The sequence below is a fragment of the Procambarus clarkii genome, unplaced genomic scaffold (genome assembly GCF_040958095.1).
Source record: "Procambarus clarkii isolate CNS0578487 unplaced genomic scaffold, FALCON_Pclarkii_2.0 HiC_scaffold_157, whole genome shotgun sequence".
Lineage (NCBI taxonomy): Eukaryota > Metazoa > Arthropoda > Malacostraca > Decapoda > Cambaridae > Procambarus > Procambarus clarkii.
In genome coordinates this window covers 779,255-789,059 of record NW_027189190.1, presented here as the reverse complement: position 1 = coordinate 789,059, position 9,805 = coordinate 779,255, and the positions used below count along the sequence as shown (strand labels likewise).

Genomic DNA, 9,805 nt, shown 5'->3' with positions numbered 1-9,805 from the left:
ACCACCTTCTCACTTAACTTGTTCCAACCGTGTACCACTCTGTATGCGAAAGGAAATTTTTGTTATATTTCTTTGGCATCTTTGTTTAGTTAGTTTAAATCTATGACTTTTTGTTCTTGAAGTTCCAGGTCTCGGGAAATCTTCCCTATCGATTTTATCAATTCCTGTTACTATTTTGTACATAGTGATTTTATCACCTCTTTTTGTTGTCTTCTAGTTTTGGCATATTTAATGCCTCTGACCTCTCCACATAGCTCTTGCCCTTAGTTCTGGGAGCCACATAGTAGCATGTCTTTGCACCTTTTCCAGTTTTGTTGATGTGCTTCTTAAGTATGGGCACCCAAACAACCGCTGCATATTCTAGCCTTGGCCGAACAAAACTCGTGAACAATTTCTTTAGTATTTCGCCATCCATGTATTTAAACAAAATTCTGAAGTTAGAAAAGCGTGGCATAGGCTTCTCACACAACGTTCTTTATGTGGGCCTCAAGTGATAGTTTTCTATCTAGAATCAACCCTAGACCTCTTTCTTTTATCAGAATTATATAAAGATTTCTCACATAATTTGTAGGTTGTGTGGGATCTATGTTCTATTCCACATTCCATAACATGGCATTTATTCACATTAAATTTCATTTGCCAAGTGGTGCTCCATATACTTATTTTGTCCTGGTCTTCTTGAAGGCATGACAATCATCTAAATTTCTTATCCATCCCATTATCTTAGCATCATCAGCAAACATGTTTATATAATTCTGTATTCCTACTGGTAGATCATTTATGTAGACAATGAACATTTCTGGTGCATGTACTGTGGTACTCCACTTGTGACACTTCTCCAGTCCGATTGCCTCTGATTACTGCCCTCATTTTTCTATCAGTCAGAAAATTTTTCATCCATGTTAGAAGCTTACCTGTCACCCATCCAAAATTTTCTAGTTTCCAGAACAACCTCTTATGTGGAACTCTGTCGAAAGCCTTTTTTACGTCTAGATAGATGCAGTCAACCCAACTACCTTTTTCTTTAAAATCTCTGTGGCTCAATCATAGAAACTGAGTAAATTCGATACACAGGATCTTCCAGATCGAAAACAATACTGTCTGTGTGATATTATATAATTTCTCTCCAGGTGTTCTACCCATTTAGTTTTTATTATTTTTTTTTTTTCAATCCTTTCACTGTTACACTTGTAAATGATTCAGGTCTTTAACTGAGAGAGGTGGGGTCTTCCCTGTTGCCACTTTTGTAGATTGGAACTATGTTAGCCTTTTTCCACATGTTTGCTATGACTCCTATACACAGGGATGCCTGAAAGATCAGGTGAAGTGGAAGGCTGAGCTCAGATGCACATTCTCTCAGAACCCATGGTGAAACTCCATCTGGACCAACTGCTTTGTTCTTACTTAGCTCCTTTAGCATATTTTCCACTTCATCTCTAGACACCTCTATACGCTCTATGATGTTCTCAGAAATTCTTATTGTGTCTGGTTCTCTTAAGATTTCATTTTGTATAAACACACTTTGGAACTTTTGGTTTAATGTTTCACACATTGGCATTATCATTTTCTGTGAATCTGTTTCCTATTTTCAACCTCTGGATATTATCCTTTACCTGCAATTTGTTGTTTATGAATTTGTAGAATAGGCCCAGTTCTGTTTTACATTTATCCATTATCCCTTTTTAAAATTTCTTTCTGCCTCTTCCCTTACTGCTGTATAGTTGTTTCTCGCATCTTTGTATCGCTGGTATGATTGGGGGTTTGGCTTCTTTCTATTTGATACCTGCTTGATGGGGTTCTGCTCTTCTACTCCCCAAGCCCGGCCCGAGGCCAGGCTCGACTTGTGAGAGTTTGGTCCACCAGGCTGTTGCTTGGAGCGGCCCGCAGGGCCACATACCCACAACATCCCGGCTGATCCGGAACTTCTCTTAGAAACAGTTCAGTTTTCTCCTGAAGATGTCCACGGTTGTTCCGGCAGGAACAACCGTGCAACCGTGCTCTGAAGGGGAAAGTGAATACTGAGCAGTACTCGAGACGGACAACATAAGTGACTTGAAGAGTACAACCATTGTGATGGGATCCCTGGATTTGAAAGTTCTCATAATCCATCCGATCTTTTTTCTGGCCGACGCAATATTGCTTGGTTATGCTCCCTAAACATTAGATCGTCGGACATCATTATTCCCAAATCCTTGACATGCTGTTTTTCTACTATGGGAAGATTCGATTGTGTTTTGTACCCTGTATTATGTTTCAGATCCTCATTTTAGCCATACCTGAAATTTATCACTGTTAAACATCATGTTATTTTCTGCTGCCCAATCGAAAACTTTGTTGACATCTGCTTGTAGTTTTTCAATGTCTTTCATTCCATTTTTGTGTCTTTTGGTCTGTGGCCCTCTCTCAATTTCTGTTGAACCAATCCTGTTTTCTGGCCCTGCATCTCTGTTTTGTATGAATGTTTGTGTGCCTTCATTGTATATTTTGCAAAATTTGGCATACATTTAATTTACTTCCCTGTCTAGCAACAAGTCTGCGTAATTACTTATTAAAAAAAATTTGAAGTTCCCCATAGTGACCTCTCTCTCTTGAAATCAAGTTTATCAACTGTTTCAATGTCCCCATTTTCTGTGTGTGTGTGTTTGAAGGCTAAGCTTGCTGATACCATGTTATGTGTGTGTGTGTGTGTTTGGAGGCTAAGCTTGCTGATACCATGGTGACTGTGTGTGTGTGTGTGTGTTTGGAGGCTAAGCTTGCTGATACCATGTGTGTGTGTGTGTTTGGAGGCTAAGCTTGCTGATACCATGTATGTGTGTGTGTGTGTGTGTTTGGAGGCTAAGCTTGCTGATACCATGTGTGTGTGTGTGTGTTTGGAGGCTAAGCTTGCTGATACCATGTGTGTGTGTGTGTGTGTGTTTGGAGGCTAAGCTTGCTGATACCGTGTGTGTGTGTATGTGTGTGTTTAGAGGCTAAGCTTGATGATACCATGTGTGTATTTGGAGGCTAAGCTTGCTGATACCATGTGTGTGTGTGTGTGTGTGCGTGTTTAGAGGCTAAGCTTGCTGATACCATGTGTGTGTGTGTGTTTGGAGGCTAAGTTTGCTGATACCATGTGTGTGTGTGTGTGTTTGGAGGCAAAGTTTGCTGATACCATGTATGTGTGTGTGTGTGTGTGTGTGTTTGGAGGCTAAGCTTGCTGATACCATGTGTGTGTGTGTGTTTGGAGGCCTAAGCTTGCTGATACCATGTGTGTGTGTGTTTGGAGGCTAAGTTTGCTGATACCGTGTGTGTGTGTGTGTGTGTGTGTTTAGAGGCTAAGCTTGCTGATACCATGTGTGTGTGTGTGTTTGGAGGCTAAGTTTGCTGATACCATGTGTGTGTGTGTGTGTTTGGAGGCTAAGCTTGCTGATACCATGTGTGTGTGTGTGTGTGTGTTAGAGGCTAAGCTTGCTGATACCATGTGTGTGTGTGTATTTGGAGGCTAAGCTTGCTGATACCATTTGTGTGTGTGTGTTTAGAGGCTAAGCTTGCTGATACCATGTGTGTATTTGGAGGCTAAGCTTGCTGATACCATGTGTTGTGTGTGTGTGTGTGTTTGGAGGCTAAGCTTGCTGATACCGTGTGTGTGTGTGTGTGTGTGTTTAGAGGCTAAGCTTGATGATACCATGTGTGTGTGTGTGTGTGTGTGTGTTTAGAGGCTAAGCTTGCTGATACCATGTGTGTGTGTGTGTTGGAGGCTAAGTTGCTGATACCATGTGTGTGTGTGTTTGGAGGCTAAGCTTGCTGATACCATGTGTGTGTGTGTGTGTGTGTGTGTGTGTGTGTGTGTGTGTTTAGAGGCTAAGCTTGCTGATACTATGTGTGTGTGTGTATTTGGAGGCTAAGCTTGCTGATACCATTTGTGTGTGTGTGTTTAGAGGCTAAGCTTGCTGATACCATGTGTGTATTTGGAGGCTAAGCTTGCTGATACCATGTGTGTGTGTGTTTGGAGGCTAAGCTTGCTGATACCATGTGTGTGTGTTTGGAGGCTAAGTTTGCTGATACCATGTGTGTGTGTGTGTTTGGAGGCTAAGTTTGCTAACACCATGTGTGTACTCACCTGTTTAAATAATAATAGTGGTGTGTACCACCTCTGGTGCAATTGTAGGGACCCACAGCCTTGAAGAAAATAAAGAGTATTCAGAGAAGACCTTGTGGATTCTCACTGACACTAATCTTTTCTTCTCCTACCACCCCTCTTATTTTGTTTTATGCTGTATTCTATTATATATCATATAAAACATAGCCAAATGGCAATATTTATTATGTCTATACAAAAAGAAGACATCCACTTTATTTTTTTTCTCTCCTTTGTTTCTATGTGGATTTTGTTGTGACTAATGATTCTCCTCCTTCCCATCAACAGGTCTTCCTCACTGGGCTTGCTCGGCTTTTGTGTTACTGTGAGGGTGCCATCATCGTTTACCCTTCAAGACTGACTCATGCTGGCATTGCATTTGTGGACTTCCCTTCACAGTAAACAGTCCTTCTCCATATGGTGATTGTCCAGGGCAAGCAGGGTGTGACTGCCATCTTGGAGAAGCAGGGTCTTTTAATATGAAGAATCTTCCGTCTTCTCTACTTACGCCAGCTTGTGCCGGCCTTGCATTCTTGTTACTTCATGGCCCTTGGGCCTTTTTTATTTATTTTACATAATAAAATTTTTATTAATACCCGTGTTTCACAAGAGATCCTTAACATTTTAAGCACCAATTGTATTGACTAATGTACGTCTTGTAACCTTTAAGACATAAATAGACAAGACATAGATAAATGAGTGAATAATACTGAGTGACTAGGTTAGGGCGAGGAACATAGTACAGTGTCTGGCTTTGGAAGAATGCCTACTGTTTTAGAAACCTTATTGCCATGATCATAATCGTATGGTTAAAAAGCATTTGTTGTCACTCCTACACTGTGGCTTGTTGAGCTTGAAACCTTTGCTCCTTGTTCGTGTTACATCTGACCTTTTGAAGAAATTGTATGAATCAATATCCTCCAAATTGTTCAGTATTTTAAAGGTTTCGCTCTATTACTCTCTCATTTGCATATATCTAAGCATATAGATTAGATATAGATTTAGATTAGATTTTTTAGTCAGGTAAGGTACATACATTGCAGATGAGTTACAAAGGGAAAGACAATGACTAGAGTTCACTAGCTCTATTGGAAGAGAAACGTCTGCAAGACAAGTGTGGGCAAAAATTAAGGTAGCTAAGGGGAGCAAGAGCCCGGCCTGCGGCTCACAACGACCCCCAGGGTAAGGCTGAAGAACTAATTCACAAGTGGAGTGATGCAGCATCATCCTCCTCCCTCCCTGCAGAAGTAAGCAGGGAACAGCTCCTCCGACATAATGACAGAAGGATTAGGATAACAAGAGCACAATCTATTGATGACGAGTATGGGAACCAATTACAGCCAAGGAAGTAAAGGGGGCTATGAAAAGGGTAAAAGTACAGCACCTGGTGAAGATGGCGTCACCTACGACATACTCAATGCACTGTGTGAAGTGTCTGGCAATCCACTACTCCACCTGTTTAACAAGTCATTCCTATGTGGAGTGTTGCCCACACAATGGAAACATGCAATAATGGTCCCAATACCGAAACCCAGTGACCCTGGCAATTATAGACCTATCAGTCTCATGTAATGCACTTGGAAGATGCTTGAAAGGATCATCCTAAACCGACTATTGCACAAAATAGGCAGGTTAGGGGAGGGGTCAATGGATTGTTAAAGGACGGAGGACAGCAAACTATAGTTAATTACCTTGCTAATGATACAGCTAAGTACTCCCAATAAACTCGCACCTCGGGGCAAAATTTTAAAATTTAAAATACAATACCTAAAGCCACTAATACGCATAGCGTTTCGGGCAAGTATATACGAAGTAAAACCCAAACAAAGAACTGACTCCGTAGGACCCATAAAAGATGAGACTAACAATTTTAAGTTGTATCATAAAAGGGCGGCAAACACTCTCAATGAATACCTAACATCAGTGTTCACACTAGAAAGCTTGAATGACATCCCATCACCAACACAAATGTTTGTCGGAGGTAAGGAGAATGAATTAAGAGAAATACCAATACACGCGACACAATCAGGAAGAGCATTGACAAACTAAAAGACTCAGAAGCCCAAAGTGTAAATGGATTTAAGTCCCAAGTCGTAAAGGAACTGGCAAATTAATTGGGTGGTTGTAGGTAGGAGCTGACTCGTATGGGCCGGTGGGCCTTCTGCAGTTGCCTTTGTTCTTGTGTTCTTGTGTTCTTATGCTGAGTAGCAACATTTGCAAATTTGCAGATGATACAAAAATAGGCAGGGAAATTAACACGGAAGAGACTCACTATCACTTCAAGTTGATCTAAATAGGGTTTTGAAATGGTCAAAAGATTGACAGATGCAGTTTAATGCTGATAAATGTAAAGTTTTGAGACTAGGTAATGATGATAGTTACAAGATACGAGCTAGATGGTGTTGAGATTGCGAAGTCGGATTGTGAAAGGGATCTGGGAGTTATGATTAGTAAGAATTTAAAACAAAAGGATCAATGCATGAATGCTCGTAATAAGGCAAATAGGACACTGGGATTTATTAATCGAAGTGTTAGTAACAAGACACCTGGTGTGGTTCTTCAGCTATATCTTGCTCTGGTTAGGCCCCATTTACATTATGCAGTTCAGTTTTGGTCGCCATATTATAGAATGAATATAAATTCACTTGAACGTGTCTAGAGTAGGGTGACTAAGTTAATTCCCCAAAATAGAAAATCTTTTATATGAAGAAAGATTAACAAAGCTTAAATTGCATTCACTGGAAAAGCGAAGAGTTAGGGGTGATATGATAGAGGTTTACAAGTGGATGAATGGACATAACAAAGGGGATATTAGTAGGGTATTAAAAGTATCAACACATGACAGAACACAAAACAATGGGTAATAAATTGGATAAGTTTAGATTTAGGAAAGACTGGGTAAATACTGGTTTGGTAACAGGGTTGTTGATTTGTGGAACCAATTACCGCGTAACGTGGTGGAGGTGGGGTCCCTCGGATTGTTTCAAGCGTGGGTTGGACATGTATATGAGTGGTTTGGGTCCGTCAGAAGGCTCCCTCGCATGGTTCTCTCAGACAGCAGGTTACCCGTGCGGAAAATGACAGCGACACCGAGTCTACCCTATATATATCTAATACGTTAAGGTGATGTCGTTACATCGTTCAAATTAGTTTCAAATGGTCGCCCAATAAGCACCCTGCTCTGAACATATAAAGAAAAAGTCTGATGTACCACACCCGATTTCTGCAGAAAGGTAAATTTTTCGGCTCGATTTTCTCCAGAATATGCACATCTAAGTGAGGTGAGCACATGATCGCGAATGCACCGTAACCGAGAACAAACACCTTGCATTAAGGGAAAATACTGGAGCCAAAAAACGAAAATTGAAACATTTGCTCCTTTTCTCTCGAAACAACGAGACACTATGTCGACAATTCGTCAATACTCGTCTGTAGGCTCCTTCGCATGGTTCTCTAAAACAGCAGATTACCCATGAGGAATGTGCAAAAAACACCTATATGAGTCTACCCTATATGTATCGATTACGTTAAGGTCATGTCATTAAATCTTTCATTTGAGTTTCAAATGTTCGGCCAGTAAGCACCCTGCTCAGAACATATTACGAAAAAGTGTGATGTACCACATTCGATTTCTGGAGAAAGGTAAATTTTTCGGCTCGATTTCCTCCAGAATAAGCACATCTAAGTGCAGTGAGCACATGATCGCGATCGCACCGGAAACGAGAACTAGCACCTTGCATTGAGGGAAAAGACTGGAGCCTAAAAACAAAATAATGGGAAACATTTGCTCCTTTTCTCTGGCAACAACGAGACACTATGTTGACAATTCCTCAATACTCGTCTGTAGGCTCCTTCGCATGGTTCTCTAAAAACAGCAGATTACACATGAGGAATGGGCAAAAAACACCAAGTCTACCCTATATGTATCGAATACGTTAAGGTGATGTCATTACATCGTTCATTTGAGTTGCAAATGTTCGGCCAGGATGGGATGCAAACATAGTGTATAATATAGTTTATGTTTGAATTGAGATTCCCACCAAAGTTTACCACAACGAAACAAATGTTGCCAATACGCCAGTATCTGTCAGAAGGCTACCTCGCATGGTTCTCTCAGACAGCAGGATACCCGTGCGGAAAATGACAGCGACACCGAGTCTACCCTATATATATCGAATACGTTAAGGTGATGTAGTTACATCGTTCAAATGAGTTTCAAATCGTCGCCCAATAAGCACCCTGCTCTGAACATATAAAGAACACTTAGTAAGCCAACCAGAGGCTTAGGGCCCGCGCAGGAATATCCCTCCTAAAAAAATTCTTTTAATAAAGCACAGTACTTCAGCTTTGCAGCTTACATGTGCATACCTCACCGATTGCAATTCATCCACTTTTCATGGTGTTGTATTCAGTGTATTTTGAACTTTGTATTGGAAGTCTTTAAATCTTTGCGCTGCATAAGATTTAATGAGGCATTAATGATTCAACAAATTTTACTCCATTAAACATTGGATGAGGGAAGTTTTTACTCAGTCTAAGCATACTCCATTGTGAATTGTGTTAAGAACATTTATATTGCGACATGGAATTGATAAGCTCTTTATTTTGAGGATGGGATGCAAACATAGTGTATAATATAGTTAATTTTTGATTTGAGATTCCCACCAAAGTTTCCCACAACGAGACAAATGTTGCCAATACGCCAATATCCGTCAGAAGGCTCCCTCGCATGGTTCTCTCAGACCGCAGGTTACCCGTGCGGAAAATGACAGCGACACCGAGTCTACCCTATATATATCTAATACGTTAAGGTGATGTCGTTACATCGTTCAAATTAGTTTCAAATGGTCGCCCAATAAGCACCCTGCTCTGAACATATAAAGAAAAAGTCTGATGTACTACACCCGATTTCTGCAGAACCCGAAGGTAAATTTTTCGGCTCGATTTTCTCCAGAATATGCACATCTAAGTGAGGTGAGCACATGATCGCGAATGCACCATAACCGAGAACAAACACCTTGCATTAAGGGAAAATACTGGAGCCAAAAAACGAAAATTGAAAATTTTGCTCCTTTTCTCTCTAAACAACGAGACACTATGTCGACAATTCCTCAATACTCGTCTGTAGGCTCCTTCGCATTGTTCTCTAAAACAGCAGATTACCCATGAGGAATGTGCAAAAAACACCGAGTCTACCCTATATGTATCGATTACGTTAAGGTCATGTCATTAAATCGTTCATTTGAGTTTCAAATGTTCGGCCAGTAAGCACCCTGTTCAGAACATATAACGAAAAAGTGTGATGTACCACATCCGATTTCTGGAGAAAGGTAAATTTTTCGGCTCGATTTCCTCCAGAATAAGCACATCTAAGTGAGGTGAGCACATGATCGCGACCGCACCGGAAACGAGAACTAGCACCTTGCATTGAGGGAAAAGACTGGAGCCTAAAAAACAAAATAATGGGAAACATTTGTTCGTTTTCTCTGGCAACAACGAGGCACTATGTCGACAATTCGTCAATACTCGTCTGTAGGCTCCATCGCATGGTTCTCTAAAACAGCAGATTACACATGAGGAATGTGCAAAAAACACCGAGTCTACCCTATATGTATCGAATACGTTAGGTGATGTCATTACATCGTTCATTTGAGTTTCAAATGTTCGGCCAGGATGGGATGCAAACAT

At 40.7% G+C, this 9,805-nt stretch overlaps 1 long non-coding RNA gene across 1 annotated transcript in view; it reads left to right on the top strand.

Annotated features, from left to right (window-relative positions):
- LOC138361055 (uncharacterized) overlaps window positions 1-4,705 on the top strand; it is a 9,410-nt gene extending 4,705 nt beyond the window's left edge. The window contains exon 3 of the long non-coding RNA XR_011226768.1: window positions 4,406-4,705. This is a non-coding gene — a long non-coding RNA (uncharacterized lncRNA). The remainder of the gene's footprint in view (window positions 1-4,405) is intronic.
- Window positions 4,706-9,805: the final 5,100 nt, after the last annotated feature.